Source organism: Bos taurus, chromosome 10 (assembly GCF_002263795.3).
Source record: "Bos taurus isolate L1 Dominette 01449 registration number 42190680 breed Hereford chromosome 10, ARS-UCD2.0, whole genome shotgun sequence".
Classification (NCBI taxonomy): domain Eukaryota; kingdom Metazoa; phylum Chordata; class Mammalia; order Artiodactyla; family Bovidae; genus Bos; species Bos taurus.
In genome coordinates, this window is record NC_037337.1 from 82985752 (window position 1) to 83008796 (window position 23045).

The 23045-nt window shown below is 41.5% G+C and overlaps 1 protein-coding gene across 23 annotated transcripts in view; it reads left to right on the forward strand.

The window, feature by feature from the left end:
* The window catches only part of SIPA1L1 (signal induced proliferation associated 1 like 1), a 521644-nt gene that overhangs the window by 231345 nt on the left and 267254 nt on the right, over positions 1-23045 (forward strand). For 3 of the 23 annotated variants that reach the window (XM_059890914.1, XM_059890915.1, XM_059890917.1), the window contains exon 3: positions 20164-20237. The exons of the other annotated variants lie outside the window; for them this stretch is intronic. The gene's annotated coding sequence lies outside the window, so the exon portion shown is untranslated. The remainder of the gene's footprint in view (positions 1-20163; positions 20238-23045) is intronic. 23 annotated transcript variants of the gene reach the window in all.

Genomic DNA, 23045 nt, shown 5'->3' on the forward strand with positions numbered 1-23045 from the left:
AGCTTTCGTATAGAAATAAGAGCTCATTTTAGAATCTGCATTGAGGGCTATCTTCAGTGCTTCTGAGGATGGATGGCTCCTTCAGTTTACTGCTCGCCCCTGTTCTAACCGCTAAGGAATGTGTTGAATGTTCAGGGTAACACCTACCTCGTTATGGACTCCGCAGGAATGCATAATTAAACGAGAGCCACTGCTATCACAGGAAGACATACCATTCTTTGTCCTGCGGTTTCCCTTGAAGGACTTCTTAAGGACACTCTTCAAAGTAAAGAACGTTCTATGCCCTTTCCTTTCCTTTGTCTGGCATGACAGGGAAGATAAGATACAGTTCCTTTATTCCTTTGCTCTCTTAAGAATATAGTCATTATTTTATTAGGTGGTTATGTTCAGGAACTCGGAGTTTTTAAGTCAGTTTTAATATTGTTGTTTAGTCGCTAAGTCATGTCTGACTTTTTGCGACTCCATGGGCTACATATATAGCCTGCCAGGCTCCTCTGCCCATGGGATTTCCCAGGCAAGAATACTGGAGCAGGTTTTCATTTCCTTCCTGCTCCAGGGGATCTTCCTGATTCAGGGATTGAACTCATGGCTTCTGCACTGGCAGGCAGATTCTTTACCACTGAGCCACCTGGGAAGCCCGTCTTAGTATCATGCCCCCTCTTTCTCCACAGTAGTTATCATGCATATTCTTTTTAATGTCTAAAAAAACCCTGTAACCAGAGGTCCCATTGGGATGCTGAGCCTCTCTCTCTTCATCTATCAAATGGGCTCCTAAGACACGCACCTCGAAGGGTTATAGGGTGTTCGGTGCCAGCGCAGTGCCTCCGAGGAAGTGAGCTGTCCAAATCCCGTGGTCTGCCCTTCCCCTGAAACATATAGGAAACCAAGCCTCAGAGTGTGAAGTGACATACATTCTCCCCTTCAGTTTGACTTAATGACTAAGATAATCTCTGCCGCACATCATGTCACACTGTGTCTCTGCTTCTTGAGAAAGTACAGTGGTAGCTCCTACGCACATCTTTCTTCTTGCCTGGCATTTCCTTTTCTTCTCTCCACCTGTCAGGCATCTTTCCTTCTGAGGGAGGCTGTTCTGGCTCACCTGACATGGATATTATCTCATGTCGTCATCCCCTGAGATGTGTCTTTCACTGTGGACATTTGAGCTCATTTGAAGGTTTCTTGGAAAACTCTTCTCTCTCCCCATATTATTTAGAAAGCACCTTTACTGTAAATGCTGGTTATTTAGGGGGAAATAACTGCTTTAGAAGACAGCTATATTTGTTAGCAGCACAATGTTATTTCTGTGTTTTGAAAGGGAAAATTTCAATGGAAAGAGATAAGCACTCAATGTGCATTAAACCATGCTTTTATCACGTTGCTGCTGCTCACAGATCTCTGTTCTACCTTTTACACTATCATCTTTCAGCCCAGTCAGTTTGAACTAAGGATTATGTTAAATAAACAGGAACAAAACTCTCCTCTGATCAATCATGTATGATTGCCTATGGATAAGTTTGCCTGTGACTTTCCCCCAGTGTTCCCATCTTTTTTCTGTGCTGTAAAAAGTGGTCAACAAAATAAAAGTAAAATGAAAAGATCAAGTAGAAATATGCACCTGTAAGGATAGCTTGCAGATGTTATATGTGGACTAACCAGTACATAAAAGTGCACGTGAAACCCAAGTTAGAAACTTTTTTAGTCTTGAATATGAATGAAAGCACAATTCAGTGAATGTTTCATTGTGCAGCATACATATTTTAATTTCATTTCAACAAGTTGAATAAATCCTTTTCTCCTTGACTTGAGAACTGCTCATATGTGACGCTGGCTCATATGTAGGCCACTCTGGAAATAGGGAGAAAGTAATGTGGGTAAGCTTCTCCCAGTGCACAGACCAAATGGGTCTGTTGATGTGTGAGTTTGTGTGAAAAGACGGCAGTGCCTTAGTTTATATTTGGGGTATGAAGGAAAAGAGGTCTGATAGAATTTGAGATCCAGCAGGAGCCTTAACTGTCATCTGTGCATTTTTGTACCTTACAAAACAGGTATTCACAGAGATCAGTGTCTGCCCCACGTTTTACTGCTTTATGGTGTGGTGTGTAGACTTAAGGCTCTGAGTTGGTGGAAATGGAACAGCGCTACTGATGCTTTGGGGACAAATTCATTAGCATTACTTCACCCATTCAAGGACCTCAGAATATTTCCTAAGTCATTTGTCTTTTGTGTTTTGAATGTTTGGAAAATTAGATGTTGATGAGGTTGGAGGCTAGGATGTTTTTCTTTGGACACTCTGTTTTAAAAAAATTTTATTGAAGTATAGTTAATTTACAGTGTTATATTAATATCTTCTGTACAGAAAAGTGATTCAGTTTTTTATATGTGTGTGTTCATATATATATATATGTATATATATATATATATATATGTGTGTGTTCATATATATATATATGTATGTGTGTATATATATATTCTTTTCCACTATGGTTGTGATAGAATATTGACTGTATTTCCCTGTGCTGCACAGCAGGACCTTGTTGTTTATCCAGCCATTGTGTATAGTAGTTTACTTCTGCTAACCCCAAACTCCCATTCCTCTCCCCTCCCTCTTGGCAACCACAAGTTTGTTCTCTATATATGAATCTATTTCTGTTTTGTAGATATGTTGATTTCTCTTGTATTTTTGATTCCACATATAAGTGATACCATATGGCATTTTGCTTTCTCTTTCTGACTTCATTTAGTATGATAATCTCTAGGTCCATTTGTGTTGCTGCAAATGGCATTATTTCATTGTTTTTGATGGCTGAGTAATATTCCAGTGTGTGTGTGTATGTGTGCACACGTGTGCGTGTATGTACATACATTTTTCTCTGGATATATGCCCAGTAGTGGGATTACTTGATCATATGGCAACCCTATTTTTAGTTTTTTGAGGAACCTCCATACAGTTTTCCATAGTACCTGCACCAATTTACATTCCCACCAACAGTGTAAATAAGTGATATTTTTCTCTGAAAAGCATTTCATGGCCATTGTGGAAAACATTTTTGAGAATCCAAGGGTGTTTCACCTTTTCAACTCTTGACATTAATTATGCCTAACTTTTGCCGTAAGGGCTTCATTTTGTCTTTATAGTCCCTGCAGCTCCAGCACAGAGCAAAATGTTTAGGAAGTGAGGTTGGAGGGTCATTTGTCTAACATGCCTCCATGTCCCTGCCCAGATCGCCAGTGAGAAGCACTTCACCCATCTCTGCTCCTTGCTTCCCTTTTCCATATCATTATGAACTAAGGATCAGAGGAAACTCCTAGAACTGTTTGGATATTTGAAATACAAAATTCCATACTAATGAAAAGTTGAGCATAATTATTTCAGTCTCATTGGTTGAACTCTTACCATGTGGCAAATACTCTCCAGATTCCTTGAGGACAGAGCTGAGCTGGCTTGGCCTCCACCTTTAAGGACCTAAAACCTAGCAGGTGAGGCAGGTATGTATTTAGGTACAGTAATGGAAGTATTAGAAGTGTTGAAGCAATACATGTACCCTTGGTGTTTCTCATTAGCAGTATGTAGAAGGATATGAATGCCATGAATGATGAAAGTACAATCACAAAGTAATTAGGTTTTTTACAATTAAATCTTATGTTTCAAATAATTATTACATGCCCATAGAGTAAAATCCAAAAGGTTACACATTGAAGCTAAAGTGTGTAGATTTTATTTGGATATGTCCTTTTTCTCTTCCAGGATCCAGTCCAGAAATGTCATATTGCATTTAGTATGTATGCTTTTTAAAGTTTGAAGTGAAGTTGCTCAGTTGTGTCCGACTCTTTGTGACCTCGGACTGTAGCCTACCAGGCTCCTCTGTCCATGGCGTTTTCCAGGCAAGAGTTCTGGAGTGGTTTTCCATTTCCTTCTCCAGGGGATCTTCCCATCCCAGGGATCGAACCCAGGTCTCCTGCATTGTAGGTGGATGCTTTACCATCTGAGCCACCAGGGAAGATACTGTACTGTGCTTTCATTCTGTTTCATTCCAGTTTATGGTTGTAGTTTATTATCCAGTCTCTTATTAATGGATTTGAAGTTTCTCTGACCTTTTAACATTGTTAACAGTGCTGCTGTGGCTGTCCGTGAACCTTTAAGTGAATGGGTTTATGTAGAGGAGTTTCTGGGTTAAAGAATGTTGTTGTTCAGTTGCTAAACCATGTCCAACTCTTTGCGACTCCATGAACTGCATTTGCAGCATTCCAGGTCTCCCTCCGTTACTGTCTCCGGAAGTTTGCTCAAACTCATATCCATTGAGTCGGTGATGCCATCCAACCATCACATCCTGTGTTGTTCCCCTTCTCCTCTCGCCCTCAGTCTTTCCCAGCATCAAGGTCTTTTCCAATGAGTCAGCTCTTCTCCTCAGGTGGCCAAAGTATTGGAGCTTCAGCTTCAGCCTCAGTCCTTCTAGTGAATATTCAGGGTTGATTTCCTTTAGGATTGACTGGTTTAATCTCCTTGCTGTCCAAGGGACTCTCAAGTCTTCTTCAACACCACAGTTCAAAAGCGTCAATTCTTCGGCACTCAGATTTTTTACGGTCCAACTCTCGCATCCATACGTGACCACTGGAGAAACCATAGCCTTGACTAGATGGACCTTTGTTGGCAAAGTAATGTCTCTGCTTTTTAATATGCTATCTAGGTTGGTCATAACTTTTCTTCCAAGGAGCAAGCGCCTTTTAATTTCATGGCTACAGTCACCATCTGCAGTGATTTGGGAGCCCCCCAAAAATAAAGTCACTGCAAATGGTGACTGCAGCCATGAAATTAAAAGACGCGTACTCCTTGGAAGGAAAGTTATGACCAACCTAGACAGTATATTCAAAAGCAGAGACATTACTTTGCCAACAAAGGTCCGTCTAGTCAAGGCTATGGTTTTTCCTGTGGTCATGTATGGATGCGAGAGTTGGACCGTGAAGAAAGCTGAGGGCCGGAGAATTGATGCTTTTGAACTGTGGTGTTGGAGAAGACTCTTGAGAGTCCCTTGGACTGCAAGGAGATCCAACTAGTCCATTCTGAAGGAGATCAGCCCTGGGATTTCTTTGGAAGGAATGATGCTAAAGCTGAAACTCCAGTACTTTGGCCACCTCATACAAAGAGTTGACTCATTGGAAAAGACTCTGATGCTGGGAGGAATTGGGGGCAGGAGGAAAAGGGGACAACAAAGGATGAGATGGCTGGATGGGATCACCGACTCCATGGACATGAGTTTGAGTGAACTCCGGGAGTTGGTGATGGACAGGGAGGCCTGGCGTGCTGCAATTCACGGGGTCACAAAGAGCCAGACACGACTGAGTGACTGAAGTGAATTGAACTGAAAAAATAAAGTCAGCTACTGTTTCCAGTGTTTCCCCATCTATTTGCCATGAAGTGATGGGACCAGATGCCATGATCTTAGTTTTCTGAATGTTGCGTTTTAAGCCAACTTTTTCACTCTTCTCTTTCACTTTCATCAAGATACTCTTCAGTTCTTCTTCACTTTCTGCCATAAGGGTGGTGTCATCTGCGTATCTGAGGTTATTGATATTACTCCTGGCAATTTTGATTCCAGCTTGTGCTTCATCCTGCCCAGTGTTTCTTATAATGTACTCTGCATATAAATTAGATAAGCAGGGTGACAATATACAGCCTTGATGTAATCCTTTCCCAATTTGGAACCAGTCTGTTGTTCCATGTCCATTTCTAACTGTTGCTTCCTGACCTGCATACAGATTTCTCAGGAGGCAGGTCAGGTGTTCTGGTATTCCCATCTCATTAAGAATATTTCACAGTTTGTTGTGTTCCACCCAGTCAAAGGCTTTAGTGTAGTAAATGAAGCAGAGTAGATGTTTTTTGGAGATTGAAGAATATGAATCCTTATACTGGTGTTGGAGAAGGCAATGGCACCCCACTCCAGTACGCTTGCCTGGAAAATCCCATGGATGGAGGAGCCTGATAGGCTCCAGTCCATGGGGTTGCTAAGAGCCGGGCACGACTGAGCGACTTCACTTTCACTTTTCACTTTCATGCATTGGAGAAGGAAATGGCAACCCACCCCAGTGTTCTTGCCTGGAGAATCCCAGGGACAGAGGAGCCTAGTGGGCTGCCCTCTGTGGGGTCGCACAGAGTCAGACACGACTGAGGCAACTTAGCAGCAGCAGTAGCAGCAGCAGCAGCATACTGGTGTAGCCACTGTGGAAGACAGTATGGAGTTTCCTCAAAAAACTGAAAATACAACTACTCCATGAGCCAGCAGTCCCACTTACTGGTATCTATTGGAAGAAAGCAAAAACACTAATTTGAAAAAATATATATGCACCCCTGTGTTCATCGCATTGTTATTTACAGTAGGCAAGAGATGGAAACAACCTAAGTGTTCATCAATAGATGAATGGATAAAGAAGATATGGTATAGATATACAATGGACTGTTAGTTACTCAAACATGGAAAGATGAAACTGCCATTTGCCATAACGTGGATGGGTCTTAAGGGCATTATGCTAAGTGAAATAATTCAAAGACAAATACCTCATGCTTTAACTTATATGTGAAATCTAAAACACAAAACAAAAAAACCAAAACAAAATCCAGACTCATAGAGAGCAGATTGGTAGTTGTCAGAGGGGAGGGGATTTGGGTCGGGCAGATTGGGTAAAGGAAGTCAAGAGGCACAAGCTTCTGTGTATAAAATAAGTCATGGGAATGTGATGTACAGCATAGAGTATGGTCAGTAATACTGTATTAACTTAGTGTGGTGACAGATGGTAAGTAAACCTTTTGTGGGGATTATCTCATAATAAATACAAATGTCGAATGCCTATGTTGTACACGTGTGACGAATATAATATTGTATGTCAACTATAATTCAGTTTAAAAAAAGCAAATGCCATTCAGCTAAAAAGGGACCCTGCCAAGAATAGAAAGCAAAAAAAAAGCATTACCATCTGTCACACATTTATGTCTTTTTGGTATAAAATTATTTCCCCCACTAAAAGCCACCTCAACACTTAAGAATGTGTATCTTCACATTTTTGATAAGTATTCCTAAACTATCCTCCATAGACATAGGAATTTACATTCCCATCGGCAATGTATGCCTGCCTTCCTCTTTCCTCTTTCTGGGAGTGTGTGAATAAACCTTCTGATCCTTGTCAGTTTCATAGCTGAACAAGGGGATCTCGTGGTTTTCCTGTGAGTTTTTCTCGTTATACATGAGGTTACACATACTGTTGGGTATTTAAGAGTGGTTTTCCTTACTGTGAATTGACTCTTGTGATCTTTTGCCCATTTATCTAATGAGATAAACTCTTTATTTAAAAAAAGAAATTAGCTCTTTGTGATAGGACCTGCTGATTTTTTTCCCCTGGGTTTATATTTTGTCATTTATTGTAGCTTTTCCATGTGGCAAACTTATTACTTTTGGATAATCAAAATTTATTTATCTTTTATTTTATGGGTTTTGGATTTCATGTCCTACTTAGAAGGGTTTTATACTCTCAAAGAGGATAAACAATATCTCCTGGTTTCTTTTAATACATTGTAATTTTCTGAATGTTCACATTTTTTGATCAATTTGGGGGGAGTTGTTATGAGTTGATATCCCATTCTCTTGTCTGTACCATTTATTCAGCAATTTATCCTTTTTGCCTTGATTTTGAATGTCACGTTTTATGCTATATCAAACTCTTTGAAGTATTTTTAGAATTTTTATTTTATCCTTGGTTTTATGGTCTATTCATGAACCAGCTTCACACTTTCGTTACATATTTATAACATATTTTACTATCTGGCAAGGATTAAAGCTGGTTTCCTTTATTACTCTGTTTTTCTTAATTACTCTCATTATTCTTGCTCATTTATTTTCCCATATGAACCTTAAGACTCAGATTCTGAACTTTCATTTGTGGTAAATTTACACATTCATTTAGATTTTTCTAAAGCATTGATCCTCTAGGAATTTTTTGGTATAGCGCAAGTATTTCTTGTCATCTTCATTTTTTCAGTTGAAGTAAAATTGACATATGATGTATTACTTCCAAGTGTACAACATAATGATTTGACATTTACATACATTGCAAAATTATCACCACAATATGTATGGTTAATGCCTGTTACCATACATAGTTACATTTTTTTTTCTCTTGTGATGAGGACTTTGAGGATCTGCTCTCTCAGCAACTTCCAGGTTTGCAATGTAGTGTTATTAAGTGTAGTTGCCATGTTGTACGTTCCATCCCCTTTACTTACTTATTTTATAAATAGATGTTTGTATCTTTTGACCCTCTTCACCCATATCACTGTCCCCTTAGCCCCTGCCTCTGGCAACCACCGATCTGTTCTCCGTACTTATGAGCTTGGCGTGTTTGTTTCTGTCTTACATTCCACGTATAAGTGAGATGATATGTTATTTGTCTTTCTCTGACTGACTTCACTCAGCACGATGCTCTCAAGGTCCATCCGTTTTGCTGCCAATGGCAGTATTTTGTTTTTATGGCAGATTAATATTACACACACACACACATGCCTCATCATCTTTATCCATTCATGTGTTGATGGGCAGTTTGGTTGCTTCCGTATCTTGGCTATTGTAAATAATGCTGCAGTGAACATATCTTTTCGAATTAGTACTTTTGCTTTCTTCAAGTAAATACCTGAAAGTGCAATTGCTGGATCACATGGTAGTTCTGTTTTCAGTCTTTTTGAGGAATCTCCATACAATTTTTTCCATAGTGACTACACCAATTTACAGTCCTGCCAGCAGTGCACAGGGTTCCCTTTTCTCCACATTCTTGCCAGCACTTGTTATTTGTTGTCTTTTTGTTAATAGCCATTCTGACAGGTGTGAGATGATACCTCATTGTGCTTTTGATTTTCATTGCTGTGATGATTAGCGATGTTGAGTATCTTTTCACGTGTCTCTTGGCTATCTGTATGTCTTCTTTGGAAAAATGTCTATTCAGATCCTCTGCTCACTTTGGTTTTTTTTTTTTTATGTTGAGTTGTAAGAGTTCTTTGTATATTTTGGATATTAACCCCTTACTGGGTATATTCTTTGCAAATATCCTCTCCCATTCAGTAGGCTGCCTTTTCATTTTGTTGATAGTTTCCTTTGCTGTGCAGAAGCTTTTTAGTTTGATGTGGTTCCATTCTGCTTTTTTAAAAAGCTTATTTTTAAAAGATTAATTAGTGATAATATAAAGGGCAGTTACTCATAATCTTATATTCCTTCCTATCAGGACAAACTACTGTTTTCATGTATTTTCTTCCGTTTCCTCTACAGTCTTGATGATGATGAGTCATGTTTAGGGTCTTTGTTTTATTAGACTGTGCATTCTGTAATTAGCACAGTGCCTTGCAAACCGTAGGCAAACCTTTTAAAGAACTCACCCAGGTGCTGGGACTTCCTTGGTGGCCCAGTGGCTGAGACTCCATGCTCCCAATGCAGGGGGCCTGGGTTCAGTCCCTGGCCAGGGAACTGGATCCTGTATGCCATTACCAGGATGGAAGATCCCAGGTGCTGCAACCAAGATCTAATGCAGCCCAAAAAATAAATAAATAAATATTAAAAAAAAAAAATAAGGAACTCATCCACACTAATGTGGGATCCTTGCTAGAAAGTAATTTGGGAGTATTTATTAAAATTAAAAGTCAGCGAGGCACTGACTCCAGGGGCGATGGCAAGCGCTACTTTTTGGGGTATGTCTGTCACCCTCCTCCTTCCTTTCCCTTTCAGTCGTTAAGTTCTGTTGACCATGTGCACTCTTGCAGGACTGGTTCATAGCCCATGCTGAACTCTTTTAATTTGACTCTCTACCTTTTTAATTTAAAAAATCTTTGCGACTTAGTCATTCTTTAGATGAACATGTTAGAACTGATCCTTGACCCTTTCTGTGCTGAAAGTCACTGTCACAGGCACTGTTGCTGATGGCAGGTCCTTTGATGAGTGTGTTGGGAACGGAAATGCTTTCGGGCCTCGTGGTCCTCCTCCTCTTCCCTGTCCTGCTCAATCAGCCTGAGGAGTCCACTTCACAAAAACAAGTCAGTCTTCATCCACTTTAGCCCTCTTTTCTTCTGCTCTTCATTCCTTTTGGGAATGCAGTTTCTTCATCCTTACCTTGAATCTCAAATCTGTACCCCCGTATCTTTGAAACCTCTATTTCTCTACCAGAGGAGTCCTTCATTCAGCAAACATTTATGCACAGTGTGGTGGGGAGACATGATTGCTTTAGTACCAAATAGACTTGAATCAAAATTGCAACGGAACACAGAAGATTGTTTTGTGCAGAGCCCTAGGAAAAAGTCCCCTTCATTATCTCAGCATCAAATTGAAGGGAGAAAGGAGAGAATCGCCTGGTAACCTTGGGAGTTAAGGGAAGCTAGGAGGTAGACTTGGAGTGTTTAAGCCATTCAGCAGTGATCAGATTGGGTCATACTCTTGTGTGTCTCTGTCTGCAGCACGCGTGCCTCCCTTGCGGACCAGCTGGAAAGAAAACTGTAGGCTGGTTACTATGGGAATTGATGGGTGCTGCTGGCAGTGGGAAGTGGAAAGTTCTTAGAATTGATCCAGAAATCCCAAGAGGGCAGAATTTCCCCTTCCTGGCTTCCCTACGTACTTTTCTTTGATTTAATCAGCTCACTCACTTTTAACTTGGGGAGGACATTTCCAGCGGCTTGTCCCTGGTGTCCTAAGGAGAGTTTGAAGGGGACTCTCCCAGGCAGACTGCACAGAGAAAGAGGGCTACACCAAGGACTGCTGCTTTCCCATGAGTTTCTGTTACAGCACTTGGCTCCGTGGGCTTCAGTGAACTCAGGATTGAATTGACGCTTCTGTTTCTTTTTACACTGTCAAGGAATGTGCTCCAGACAAGGAGAGAGGAACATCAGTATGTAATTCCAGAACCACAGTCTTTTCCTCTTTACTGCCACCAGCCCTCACTAAAAAAAGGGGTAGGATGGGTAGCATTCTGTTTCTGGTGTAGGTTTGCCGATTCTGAAATGTTAGAGATAGAAAACAGATGTTTTAATGAGGTGATACCCATATTGGAAAAGAGTGAATTCAAAGTGTATTTTGTAAGTCAACTTTCATTAATTTGATTAATCAGTAACTTTAAAAAGCTCTACCAGAGTGTATGCCAGCTTGTTTTTATAACTCCTCATGAATATGGAATGTAAAGCATTGATTTATTTTTCTAAGAAAAGCATTTGGCTTGAGGAGAGAAGAATGTTAAAGGATTGTGAACATTATAAAGTTCGAAAGGACAGTTTTTTCCCCTTGACATTTTTGGTTTCAGTTCACTGTTTTCTATTGTTTCTGATTCTTTTACAACTAATGAAAACCATATCCAGGAAGCATGTTTTCTTCTAATTTTAAGAGATGTTGTTGACTTCCTTCCTGAAAGGTAAGAAGGAGGTCTAGATTTTTTCAGACCTTGACTTTGGGGTCTTGGAGGGGAGGAATCACTTGAATTACCTTGTGATGTGGATGATATATTTCTAGAGGCTTTGACACTCCCTTTGAGTTCATTCAGTTCATGTTCTTTGGTGGGGAGGAAGGACTGGAAAGAAAGACCAGTCACACACAGGCCTTGCCCTCCTCAAGCTCCTGATCAGGGAGGTAAGATGATGGGAAAAATAAAGTCCAGGGAAGGGAAGGGTGTGGGGAGTTGTATATGAGAGGTGAATTGGTGACGAGTGAGGATGCCTCCAGAGTTAAGCACCTTTTTTGGGGAAGGTGCAGAAACCATTGTAGAGGAGGTCACAGCTGAGGGCCAGGGCTGCACTCCGCTGCCAGGACTTGGGGAAGCCCCAGCTATTATGACGTGAACTGGAGCTTAAAGATCAAGCAGCATTTCAGCGGGTGTTTTCCTTTGTTTTTCAGCCTTGGAATCTCCCAGCGCTTTGATTTTATTTGTGTGCTTTGATTTATACTGATGAAGCACTTTGTATTAAAATATTGGAGAAGACAATGGCACCCCACTCCAGTACTCTTGCCTGGAAAATCCCATGGACTGAGGAGCCTGGTAGGCTGCAGTTCATGGGGTCATGAAGAGTTAGACACAACTGAGCTTCTTCCCTTTTCACTTTTCACTTTCATGCATTGGAGAAGGAAATGGCAACCCACTCCAGTATTCCTGCCTAGAGAATCCCAGGGACGGGGGAGCCTGGTGGGCTGCCATCTATGGGGTTGCACAGAGTCGGACACAACTGAAGTGACTTAGCAGCAGCAGCAGGGAGTCTAGGCTCAGGCCATAAGGCTGTCATGGGAGGGGGAGCGTCTGATGGTGGAGACAGGCAGTAGTGACAGAGGGGAGCACAGGTGCAGTGGACCCTGGAGAGAGGAAGGGTCGCTAATCCCATGGAAGGGACATGGGGGCGGAAGGGCCCAGGGCCCAGGAGCCAGGGTTCTGCAGCGACTCCCGTATGTGTGTTATTCTGCTGTAAAATTGGTGCAGCTCCTCCCCCTTGACCAGTGAGAAAGCCAAGGCTCACGGCATGTCAGTTCTTTTCCCAGGGTCGGCACATCCCCCACTTGTTAGCACAGAGATTGGAATGCACGTCAGCGAATGTTGGTTAGAACCCCAAACCTTGCAAAGTAGCTTTAGGGCCCCTGTGTTGTTCAGAGTGGGGTTAGTGAAGCAGGGAACCTTGCCTGAGGCCTGACTTGTACGTGACAGAATTGAGATTTCTTTTTTTTTTTTTGGCTTGTACAGACTTTATTTCAGGATAAGCAGATGGCCATGACTGATAAAATTTTTAACAGAAAATTCTACTTAATAAAAAGGACGACGACTTAAACATCCGCCGTTTTGTAACCTCTGATGCAGTAGATGGTTTAAGCAGAGATTGTCAACGGATAAAACCGTGAGATGAATTCCTGGAGCCCATGAATACATTAGCTTATTTGGTGAAAGGAACTTTGAGGATGTGATCCTGAGGTGGGAGATGATCCTGAGTCAGGTGGGTCCAGTCTAATCCCATGAGCCTTTAAAAGCAGAGAGGTGGTACCACTGAAGTCAGAGAGAGTTGGCTAAAGAAAAGGCAGGCAAGGCGTCTGAGCTGCTGTTGCGGCTTGAAGGCCAGGAGTCGGGGAATGTGCCAGGCCTCCAGGAGCTGACGGCCGGCAAGGAAATAGGGCCCTCTGTCCTATAGTAGAGTGGAACCGGACTCAGCCGACCAGAAAAAAGTGACCACGTGGGCAGACTCTCCCCAACGCCTCCAGGTTGGAACACAGCCAGGCCAACACCTTGATTTTGGCCTTGGGGGGCCCAGAGCACGGAAACCAGCCGGGCCTGCTGGGCCTCTGACCACGGAACAGTGAGATAATGAACTTGCATGGTTTTGAGCTGCTAAATGTGTGCCAACTTGTTTGGGCAGCCGCTGCTTCATGGGCACGGGTGGTAGTAAGCAGTTTGGGGCCTGGGTCCACAGGGGCCGAGGCCTCCTGCTGCTCCAGGCCCAGTCAGTCCATCCTGCCCAGCCTGTGTCCAGGAAAGGCACAGAATTGAGATTTCAGTGATGTTTTGTCTCAAAGCACATATCTTTGCACATAAGGAGCCCACCCTGTGGACATTGAGCCGATGGGCACTAACAAAGACTCAAAAGAGACCACACTTTAACTAGGCACAGTAGCATGGATACAGTTTGCAATTATAAAGGGTCAGTTCAGTTCAGTCGCTCAGTCGTGTCTGACTCTTTGTGACCCCATGGACTGCAGCACATCAGGCTTCCCTGTCCATCACCAGCTCCCGGAGCTTATTCAAACTTATGTCCATTGAGTCGGTGATGCCATCCAACCATCTCATCCTCTGTCGTCCCCTTCTCCTCCCACCTTCAATCTTTCCCAGCGTCAGGATCTTTTCCAGTGAGTCAGTTCTTCACATCAGGTGGCCAAACTATTGGAGTTTCAGCTTCAGGATCAGTCCTTCCAATGAATATTGAGGATTGATTTCCTTTAGGATGGACTGGTTGGATCTCCTTGCTGTCCAAGGGACTCTCAAGAGTCTTCTCCAACACCACAATTCAAAAGCATCAATTCTGCAGTACTCAGCTTTCTTTATAGTCCAACTCTCACATCCATACATGATATGAAAAAGCATAGCCTTGACTAGACGGACCTTTGTTGGTCAAGTAATGTCTCTGCTTTTTAATATGCTGTCTAGGTTGGTCATAGCTTTTCTTCCAAGAAGCAAGCGTCTTTTAATTTAATGGCTGCAGTCACCATCTGCAGTGATTTTTGGACCCCCCCCCCAAAATAAAACAAGTGTCAGTGGGAATTTAAAGCAGATGGAAGATATGAGAAAAGGCATGGAAAAAGGTATAGTGAAGAGTGTGTTTGGTAAGAGAGTAGTTTAGTTTGCCTGGAGTGATGGCTGGGTGAAGAGATATAGAGGGAAATGAGTTGGAAAATTAGCTTGGAACTGACTTGTCTAGGACTTGGTATACCTAGATAAAGAATTTGGATTCTTTTTTACATGAGATACTAAGAAACCATTGATGGATTTGGGGTGAGTGAAGATGGCTGCCCCAAAGGTGAAGAACATGATTTTTTTTCCACAGTGAATTTGAATTTTATCTTTAGTTATATCTTTGAATGAAATTGAATGCCTTTTAAATTATTTAAAGATAGAGCTAGGAGAAGTTAAAATTCAGTAGGAAAAGAATGTAAGTTTTACTCTCTGGGAAAGCGGGCTTCCCTGGTGGTTCAGCTGGGAATCTGCCTGCAGTGCAGGGTCAGGAAGATCCCCTGGAGAAGTGATAATCTACCCACTCCAGTATTCTTGGGCTTCCCTGGTGGCTTATATGGTAAAGAATCTGCCTGCAATGCAGGAGGCCTGGGTTCAATCTCTGGGTTGGGGAAGATCCCCTGGAGGAGGGCATGGCAACCCACTCCAGTATTTTTGCCTGGAGAATCCCCAAAAACAGAGGAGCCTGGTGGGTTACATTCCGTGGGGTTGCAAAGAGTCAAACACTAGCGAGCGACTAAGCACAGCACAACACATCTAGTAAAGAGGGCTTCCCAGGTAGCGCTAATGATAAAGAACCCGTCTGCCAATGCAGGAGAAATAAGAGACGTGAATTCAATCCTTGGATTGGGAAGCGACTTAGCATGCATCTAGGAAAGATTTTAAAACCTGGCTATATTTTTTTTTGAACTCTAGTTCTGATTTTTTTTTTTTTTTTAAATTTTATTTTATTTTTAAACTTTACATAATTGTATTAGTTTTGCCAAATATCAAAATGAATCCACCACAGGTATACATGTGATTGTATAAATTTTCATAATCTTGTCAGCTTGGTGGGCTCATGGCTATGAGATGACCAGAAATGTGGTATTTTCATAGATCGATTTGAAATAATGGTGTTTCTGTGACTGACTTTATATACACAGAAACTAAGTCTGCTGCAGATGAAGGTTATTTATGGGCCTGTTTCAGATCCAGAGTCTTGTATAGGGAGTCTTTCCCATGGGGCCTAACTCTGGCCAAAGCATTCAAATGAGACCCCTGTATGGACTTCCCCGGCTGGCTTTTCTAGTCCCAAAAGAGTCAGTTCCAGCCAGCTCTCTGGGGGCCTCTGTGCTTGAGTTACTGCCCAGAAGTTCCCAAAGGATTCTGGTTAAATCTTTAGCCAGCTAGATTATTTATAAAGGTAGAGCCATTATACTGCCGTTGGGAAAGGGTTATACTTTTATACTTATTCATAAACATTTCCTGATTTATTAATATTAGTGCGAGGAGAAAATTTGTTTAAATGAGCTAGGGCCGATTGTGAAGCACAGTTCTTCACTGCGTCTAGGAGGGTGGTGGCACAGGAGGGTGCAGTCCCTGAGATTTCTCCAGTCAGGTGCATGTTTTGTTCATCATTGTCTCTCCATGGCTGAGTAGATAATGGTCTGTGGGCTACAGTAAGTCCTAAATCAATCCCTGTTGAATGAATGCTGGATGAATCCTGGGCAATTGTGCCAGTGGAGTCATTGTAGTTGACGGGAAAACTGCTCAAGTTTTTAATTAAGACTCGACTTGGGTTCTGTGGGTTTTGGTAGTGATACAGATTTTTAAATACTCTTTTGATATGTTGCTTCAAAATGTGAGTAACACTGTAAACTTCTTTTTAGATAAAGTAACCAAATAGAATCAAAGTTACTAAAAATATAAAATCTTTTAGGTTATATTAAACAACATAGAGCATTTAGTATTGGCATTCTCTTTAGAAAGGGTCACTATCCTAAATTAAGATATCTCCTTTCTCGCCAAGATTTCATTTACTTGACTCAAAGCCCAGAGTAGAGATGGAAATGCAAGAAGGTTTGCCAGAGCATAGAACAGTAATGGGATTTTTTTTTTCCCCTAGCAACTTGAAATTTATTTTTGTAATTCTAGTAATTAATTATGAAAAAGTGCTATTTTGTTAACATTTAATAATGAGAAATTTAAAATAAATATGTACAAGTATTGACTATGATTTGTTTTTCTGATAGAGTGATGATAACACAGTAAGAGGGAAATGTATTTACTTGGCGATTTGGTCATCCTAAGAGAGCCTGCTTCTGACTTTGACATTTTCTTCAAGATAATGTAGCATTGTAATATGGCATGTTGCACATTGAGATGATTATTGCAATATTCTTGGGAAGCTTCTGGACATGATTCATTTGGGAGCCAGTTTATAGCAGCAGGTAGGGAGATAAATTTTGTGCTTACATGTCTGGAGTTCAAAGAGTTCTGAAATTTTATTTTTATACTATACGGGATGTCACAGTGTCATCTGCCTCTGAAAACCTTTAGCCTTTCGTAATTCCATTTTATAATTTAAATTTTATAATTATAATCCTTTGTGTCCATGGAGAGGTTGGAAGCGCTGTAATGCCACACTTTGTGAACGCTCTGGGCACCTAAGAGTTGGTTGTGGGTATTACTTTCTGGTACATGAATGGTTTTAATTGATGCATTATACATAAGACCTTAGTCGTATTGTGGGTTCTGTCTGTTTTTAGTATTTTTCATAAGGAAAGACTTTTTTAGGCTAATCAGTACATTGGTTTTGAATCTGATTTAATTTAATTATTGATGAATTTTGCTTTTTGATCCTTATTCCTTATAGGCCTCCTGATGGGCTTTTGCTGGGTAAACATGACATTGGCTTGTACATGGAAGCCCCTTGTCAAATTGAAGCGGAGGACCTTGCAGACATTGCATGTGCTTGAGATGATGTATGCAGCAGGACCTTTGGAAAACCAGCAAATACACTTGCAGAATTCCTTTTTGGACATTCTCTGTCATGACTAAACAGTTTCTGTTGATGGTTACAGTCTTGTTATGCTAAGCAGCTTAAGCAGAATAATTTCTGTTAAGTAGAATTCAGACTTTTAATACCAGAGTAACTTCAGAATCTTAAATGGTGTTTACAGATGTCTGTAGCTCTAGTTGCCCATACACTGGTGCCACCCTCTTCCACCAGAGACCCACTGTCGTCCTCCTGATGCTGAAAAGAACTTCCACAGGGGACAGGACAACCACTTCCCTGGTGGTCTGGTGGCGAAGATGCCATGCTCCCCATGCAGGGGCCCTTGAGTTCCATCCTTGGTCAGGAACTAGGTCCCACATGCTGCAAATAAGACCCGGCGCAGCCAAGTAAATTAAAAAAAAAAAGAACGGTGCAGGGACCCCCTCCTCCATGAGCTGTATGGAATCCATCCTTCCTTTGGCAGCTGCTGAAGTGCTGGCAGGGGGAAGGGGAAGAGGAGCCTAGAGTTACAGTTTCTATCTATTGGACCCATAGGAGATAAGTAACGTGAAATCCAGACAATCTTGGAATCGTGTTTCTTTGGTTATCAGTTTCTGTCCTGGCAATCCTGCTATAGTCATTAAAACACAACAGAACAAGACATTTTAGATGTCAGTGGTGTTAGAATGTTTCATTTCTTTTGCATTCAGATACTTAGAACCAAGGGGTCTAGTTTCTGTGTATACTTAGCAGGTGCATTAGGGACAGAGCCAGGCAATTCATGTCCTGGAAAGTAATACCCACGACCACCTCTTAGGTGCCCAGAGTGTTCACAAATAGTGTAGAGCTACAGAGCTTCCTGCCTCCCTGTGGACACAAAGAATGACTTCATTCACTTCAGTGGGACCAGTATTAAATTCCCAATCAAATTAGCATTTATTCGGAAAAAAAATGAAAGTATGCCATTCAGTACTTTGCCTTGGGGTGGTGGGAGAATGCCCTGAAATCAGAGCAACTTCAGAAGACAGCAGTTTAAAAAATTCCCAGACTCTCCTGAGTGACAATTCTTGGGACAGGGAGTGGATATGCATCAGACTTTTTCAATGCCTGAGACTATTTCCCACTCACAGTTCCCAGGTTAGTATTTCTTTTGCTCATCCTGAAAGATCAGATGTGTTGATTTATTTATTTACTTGCAGATAGTTTGTGTACAATGCTTAGCAGAACTGTGAGAAACCAGAGTGACCTCTTTTCCTTTGGTTCCTGGAGAATGGTGTTGACATGAGGCCCCATTGAGCCAAGGCCAGGATGTGTGTGCTGTTCACTCCTCTTTTTGCACTGAGGGAACAAGGTTGCCATCTTTAGAGCAGTGGTCCCTAACCTTTGTGGCACCAGGGACTGGTCTTGTGGAAGACAGTTTTTCCATGGACCAGAATCAGAGGGATGATTTTGGGATCATTCAAGCAAAATACATCGTGCGCTTTTTTTTTTCCCCCTATTATTATTACATCAGGTCCATCTTAGATCATCAGGCATTGATTAGATCCTGGAAGTTGGGGACCCCTGCTTTTGACTTTACCCCAACACACCGTCAAGTCGCAGTGTTTGTTTTGCATAAGGGAATCTTGAATAATACTGGACACTTCGGAAAAATTTAAAGAACTGATGCTGTGGTCCTCACCACTACATGATGGGAGGCGGTGCTACGGGCCCTTATTCTGTGCCCCTAATAGCATTGCCACCCCAGCCAGCACCCATTGATGGCCCAGGGCTGTAAGGCCGAGCAAAAGCCAGCAGACACCAAGTTTAAGTGTAACATAATTTATGATGCAAACTTTAAAATATGAGCTTTTACTCTATCTGGGGAGAGAAAACTTGCTCGTTGTCGCAGTCAGTGGAAGACAGTGCTCAACCTACTTGCTTCATTGACAGGTTTTCCTTATTGAAAGCTAGAAGGAAAATCCGCTGGGGACTGGAACCAGAGGAACTGTTCCATTAACAGTTGGATGACAGATATTTCTATCTGAATTGCTATTGCAAATACATTTTCCTTCCTGGTTATTGTAGTTGTATCAAACAAAATAAGTCCTACTGATATTAGGTAAACATAAACAGAATTTTCAATTAAAATCAAATAGGTTTTCATGCCTTATTTTAAAAAGGAGTCCTTTTTGCTGACTAAGTAGAAAATAGGTGCTAATTTTAGCTCATTTGGAAAATAAAAAGGGACAAAAAGAAAGCCTCATTTATATTTCTAATGTTCTTAATTAAAATTATTAAAATATGCAGGCTGTATGAGAAAGTACGTTGACCATTACTGAGTTGATCATGCCGATAAAGAGGGATGGCTTATATTCAGAAAACTTTAGAGGACAGAAGATGTCTGTTTGGTATTAGTGCTCTCTCAGCACTGACCACAAGATGAAAATAGTCCCAGAAGCTTTTGTGTTTGTGTGTTTAAAGTTGCAGAAGCTTGCATTGGAGACTTTACCTTCTGTTAACTTTTATGTTAGCATGTAGGTGAAAGGAAGCTTTGTAGGACATGATAATAGAAAGAGTAATCAGGTGACTCAGTGGTACGGAATCCTCCTTCCAGTTCCAGGAGATGCAGGAGACGAGGGTTTGATCCCTGGGTCGGGAAGATCCCCCAGAGAAGGAAATGGCAACCCACTCCAGTGTCCTTGCCTGGAAAATCCCATGGACTGAGGAGCCTGACGGGCTATAGTCAATGGGATTGCAGAGTCAGACATGACTGAATGACTGAGCATGCGTGCAATGCTTGAAAATTGCTTTATTTCAGTGTTCATAGTTGAAATAAAATGCAGTTTAAATCTGCTGTACTCTATTTGCTTGTAATACCTAAAACGAGCCTGTGGTACCTTGATGCAGTCGGGTTTGTTTTTTTGTTTTTTTTAAAGCACTTCGAGATCGCCTTTAGAATGTTGGATACTTCCCTCAAAGTTTTGATGATTCTCCTGGTCTAAGGCTCCAGGTATGGTGTTTGGTGTTACTGGGTAGTGGAAAATTACTGTGCTTTTTACTTTTTACCCAGCTGTTGTGGGAGTTTTAAAAAAACTATACTTTGGATTTTGTTGTTGTTGTTGTTGCTGCTGCTAAGTCGCCTCAGTCGTGTCCGACTCTGTGCGACCCCATAGACGGCAGCCCACCAGGCTCCCCCGTCCCTGGGATTCTCCAGGCAAGAACACTGGAGTGGGTTGCCATTTCCTTCTCCAGTGCATGAAAGTGAAAAGGGAAAGTGAAGTCGCTCAGTCTTGTCCAACTCCTAGCGACCCCATGGACTGCAGCCCACCAGGCCCCTCCGTCCATGGGATTTTCCAGGCAAGAGTACTGGAGTGGGGTGCCATCGCCTTCTCCTGGTTGTTGGTGTTAGGATAGTAATTTAATGTCTGTTTACAGCTCACAGCGAAAGTTCATTGTTTTCCAGTGTTTGTGGAGGCCCTCTGGTCAATGATGGTATATAGTGTTAGTGCTGTGTTCTGTGGCTAAACATGCTTTTGTGTGACTTCCAGGACAGCCTGGAGGTTCTGGTTCCAGGAGGATGGAACAGGTGGCCTCATCCCATTTTTCAGGTGGCTGAAGGAGCTTGTCTGATGCCCTTTGGCTGTTATATGGTGGCTGCCAATCTTCTTTCTTTAAGTACTCTTCCCTTTGTTTTATTTTTATTTTCCTGGTTGTTTTTCCAATGATAGTAACAACCAGCACATCAATGATTAAAATAGTGTAAGAGCTGACCTTTATTGATCCATTGCTACATGACAACCAGTGTCGTAAGTGCTTCGAGTGTGTTGACCTTCACTTCAATCCTGTAGAGTAGGTATTACCCTCTTTTTAGGGATGATGGGACTGAGAAGTAAGTTGTAACACTTACTTTGTGGGGTAACTGAAGATCTTAAGTGTGTACGATTCTAAGTAAGTACTAAGCTCTCACTAAGTGATAGTAGCTATGATGGTTACAGTGCGTACTCAGGTGTCACTCCTGCATATACATCATTGTCTTCATTAGCCATTGAGCTCATCGAGGGCAGTGCATGTGCTATGTTACTATTACTGCCGAGTAATCTATTAAATGTATGTCTGACTATAGTCTGGGTCGTAGTATTTGGTATCAGTTACGTGAGCGACTGAACTGATGCTTAGGTTGGAGGTGTATTCAGCCCCACTAGACCGGTTGTGTTCTGAGACCTTGACACACTGAACATGGTCTTTGTGCTACTCTAGCTGCTGGAATTCTGTATCCTGAAGGTCCTGACATTTACAGCAAGAAGAATATGAACTTTCTAGATGAAATAGAGAACTTTCTGAACTTGGCTGAAGTGGAATTTGAGAAAGCTGAAAATGTTCTTGTATTAGGATGTTCTGTTTCCCTTGAACTGTAGCCCAGAGACACTCTATATTGCCTGCATTTCAAATCCAATTGTTAAAAAAAAGTGACAACAATATAAATGTAGCTGTTTACTCTCTTAATTTTCTCTTGTTTGAAGTTAGGCTGGGAGAATAAGGCCATTAGTATCAGTGGGATATTTACTTTTTGAGTCAGTCCTTTCTTCCAAGGTGGGGAGTTCCTGATTCATTCAAGACTGTGGGCGACCTTCATGGAGGTGGAGGTCCAAGGGATGCCAAAAAAAGCTGCTGCTATTTTGATCCTAGGGGTTTGATGTTTAGTTTGCCATGGCCGTGTTTTTAATTACCATTAATAAACAAGACTTTACCTGGAAGGAAGGGATAAGGGAAATTTAGAACTCTAATTGTTTGATTACTATAGCTCAGTGTGGATGTGATTGGCTGGGAGAGTAAGCTCCATTTAGCTTTTTTCCCCTCCGGTCAAATGAAGTGATGTTAAATTCTCTTGGGAAAGATGGTCGAGCTAATGGATGGAACTCCACCTGGTGAGTAACTGACTCCCTTGTCCCCAGGGAGCTGAGTCAATTCTTCCAGGTCTCTAGGACGTAACTAACGTGAGACCTGAGGCTACAGTTCTGGCAGTGGGAAGTCTTTTGCTCAGATACAGGGCTCCTGGAGGTTGTGGTGATTTTAATAGGCAGCCATGAAATATCGGTATCCTTAATTCTATCTTAGGAACTAAGAATAGCTTAACTAGCAGAAAATGACAGCCCCTGGGATGTAGAGTCACAACCACTGACTCTGGTTTGAAGGTGGGATGGAGAGCTGTCTCAAATAAGCACGATTTGCTGGGGGTGCCAGTTTCCTGCTACTGTTCTTTCCTTGTTTGTTCTGCTGTATGTGCTTTATTGGTATTTGCCAACAGAAACCCTGTGGCAGTTGCTAGAAGATTGATGAAAAATATGTGGGAGAAGACGTTCATCAATTTAATTTGTTTTGTGAACAGGGAAGAAAGTATCTGTTATCCTATATTTTTATCAGGAGACTTTCATATCTTCTAGTTAACTTTGTAATCTTAAAAGGGTATATGTTTACTGTAAATAATGTAAGCAACAAAACTAAAAAGGCAAAGTAAAAATTACCCAAATCCTAAACCCAGCAATGTATTTTACCATTTTGTTAAATAGCCTTATGTATTTTTTCTGTACATATATAAAAACACATGTACATATAAACATTTTTATTTGGTTTTATATTCTGTTATGTATATTTTTTTTGAGTCATGATTGATTTTTGATCATTCCTACACTGATGTCATAGATTTAATTTATTTCTCAGGGTGCCCATTTCTAGCTGTAGAGTGTTTTCTCTAAGACTCTGAACTCATTTATACAAAATCCTCAATAATCTTTGTAAGAAGAGGAGTCTATTTATTAAG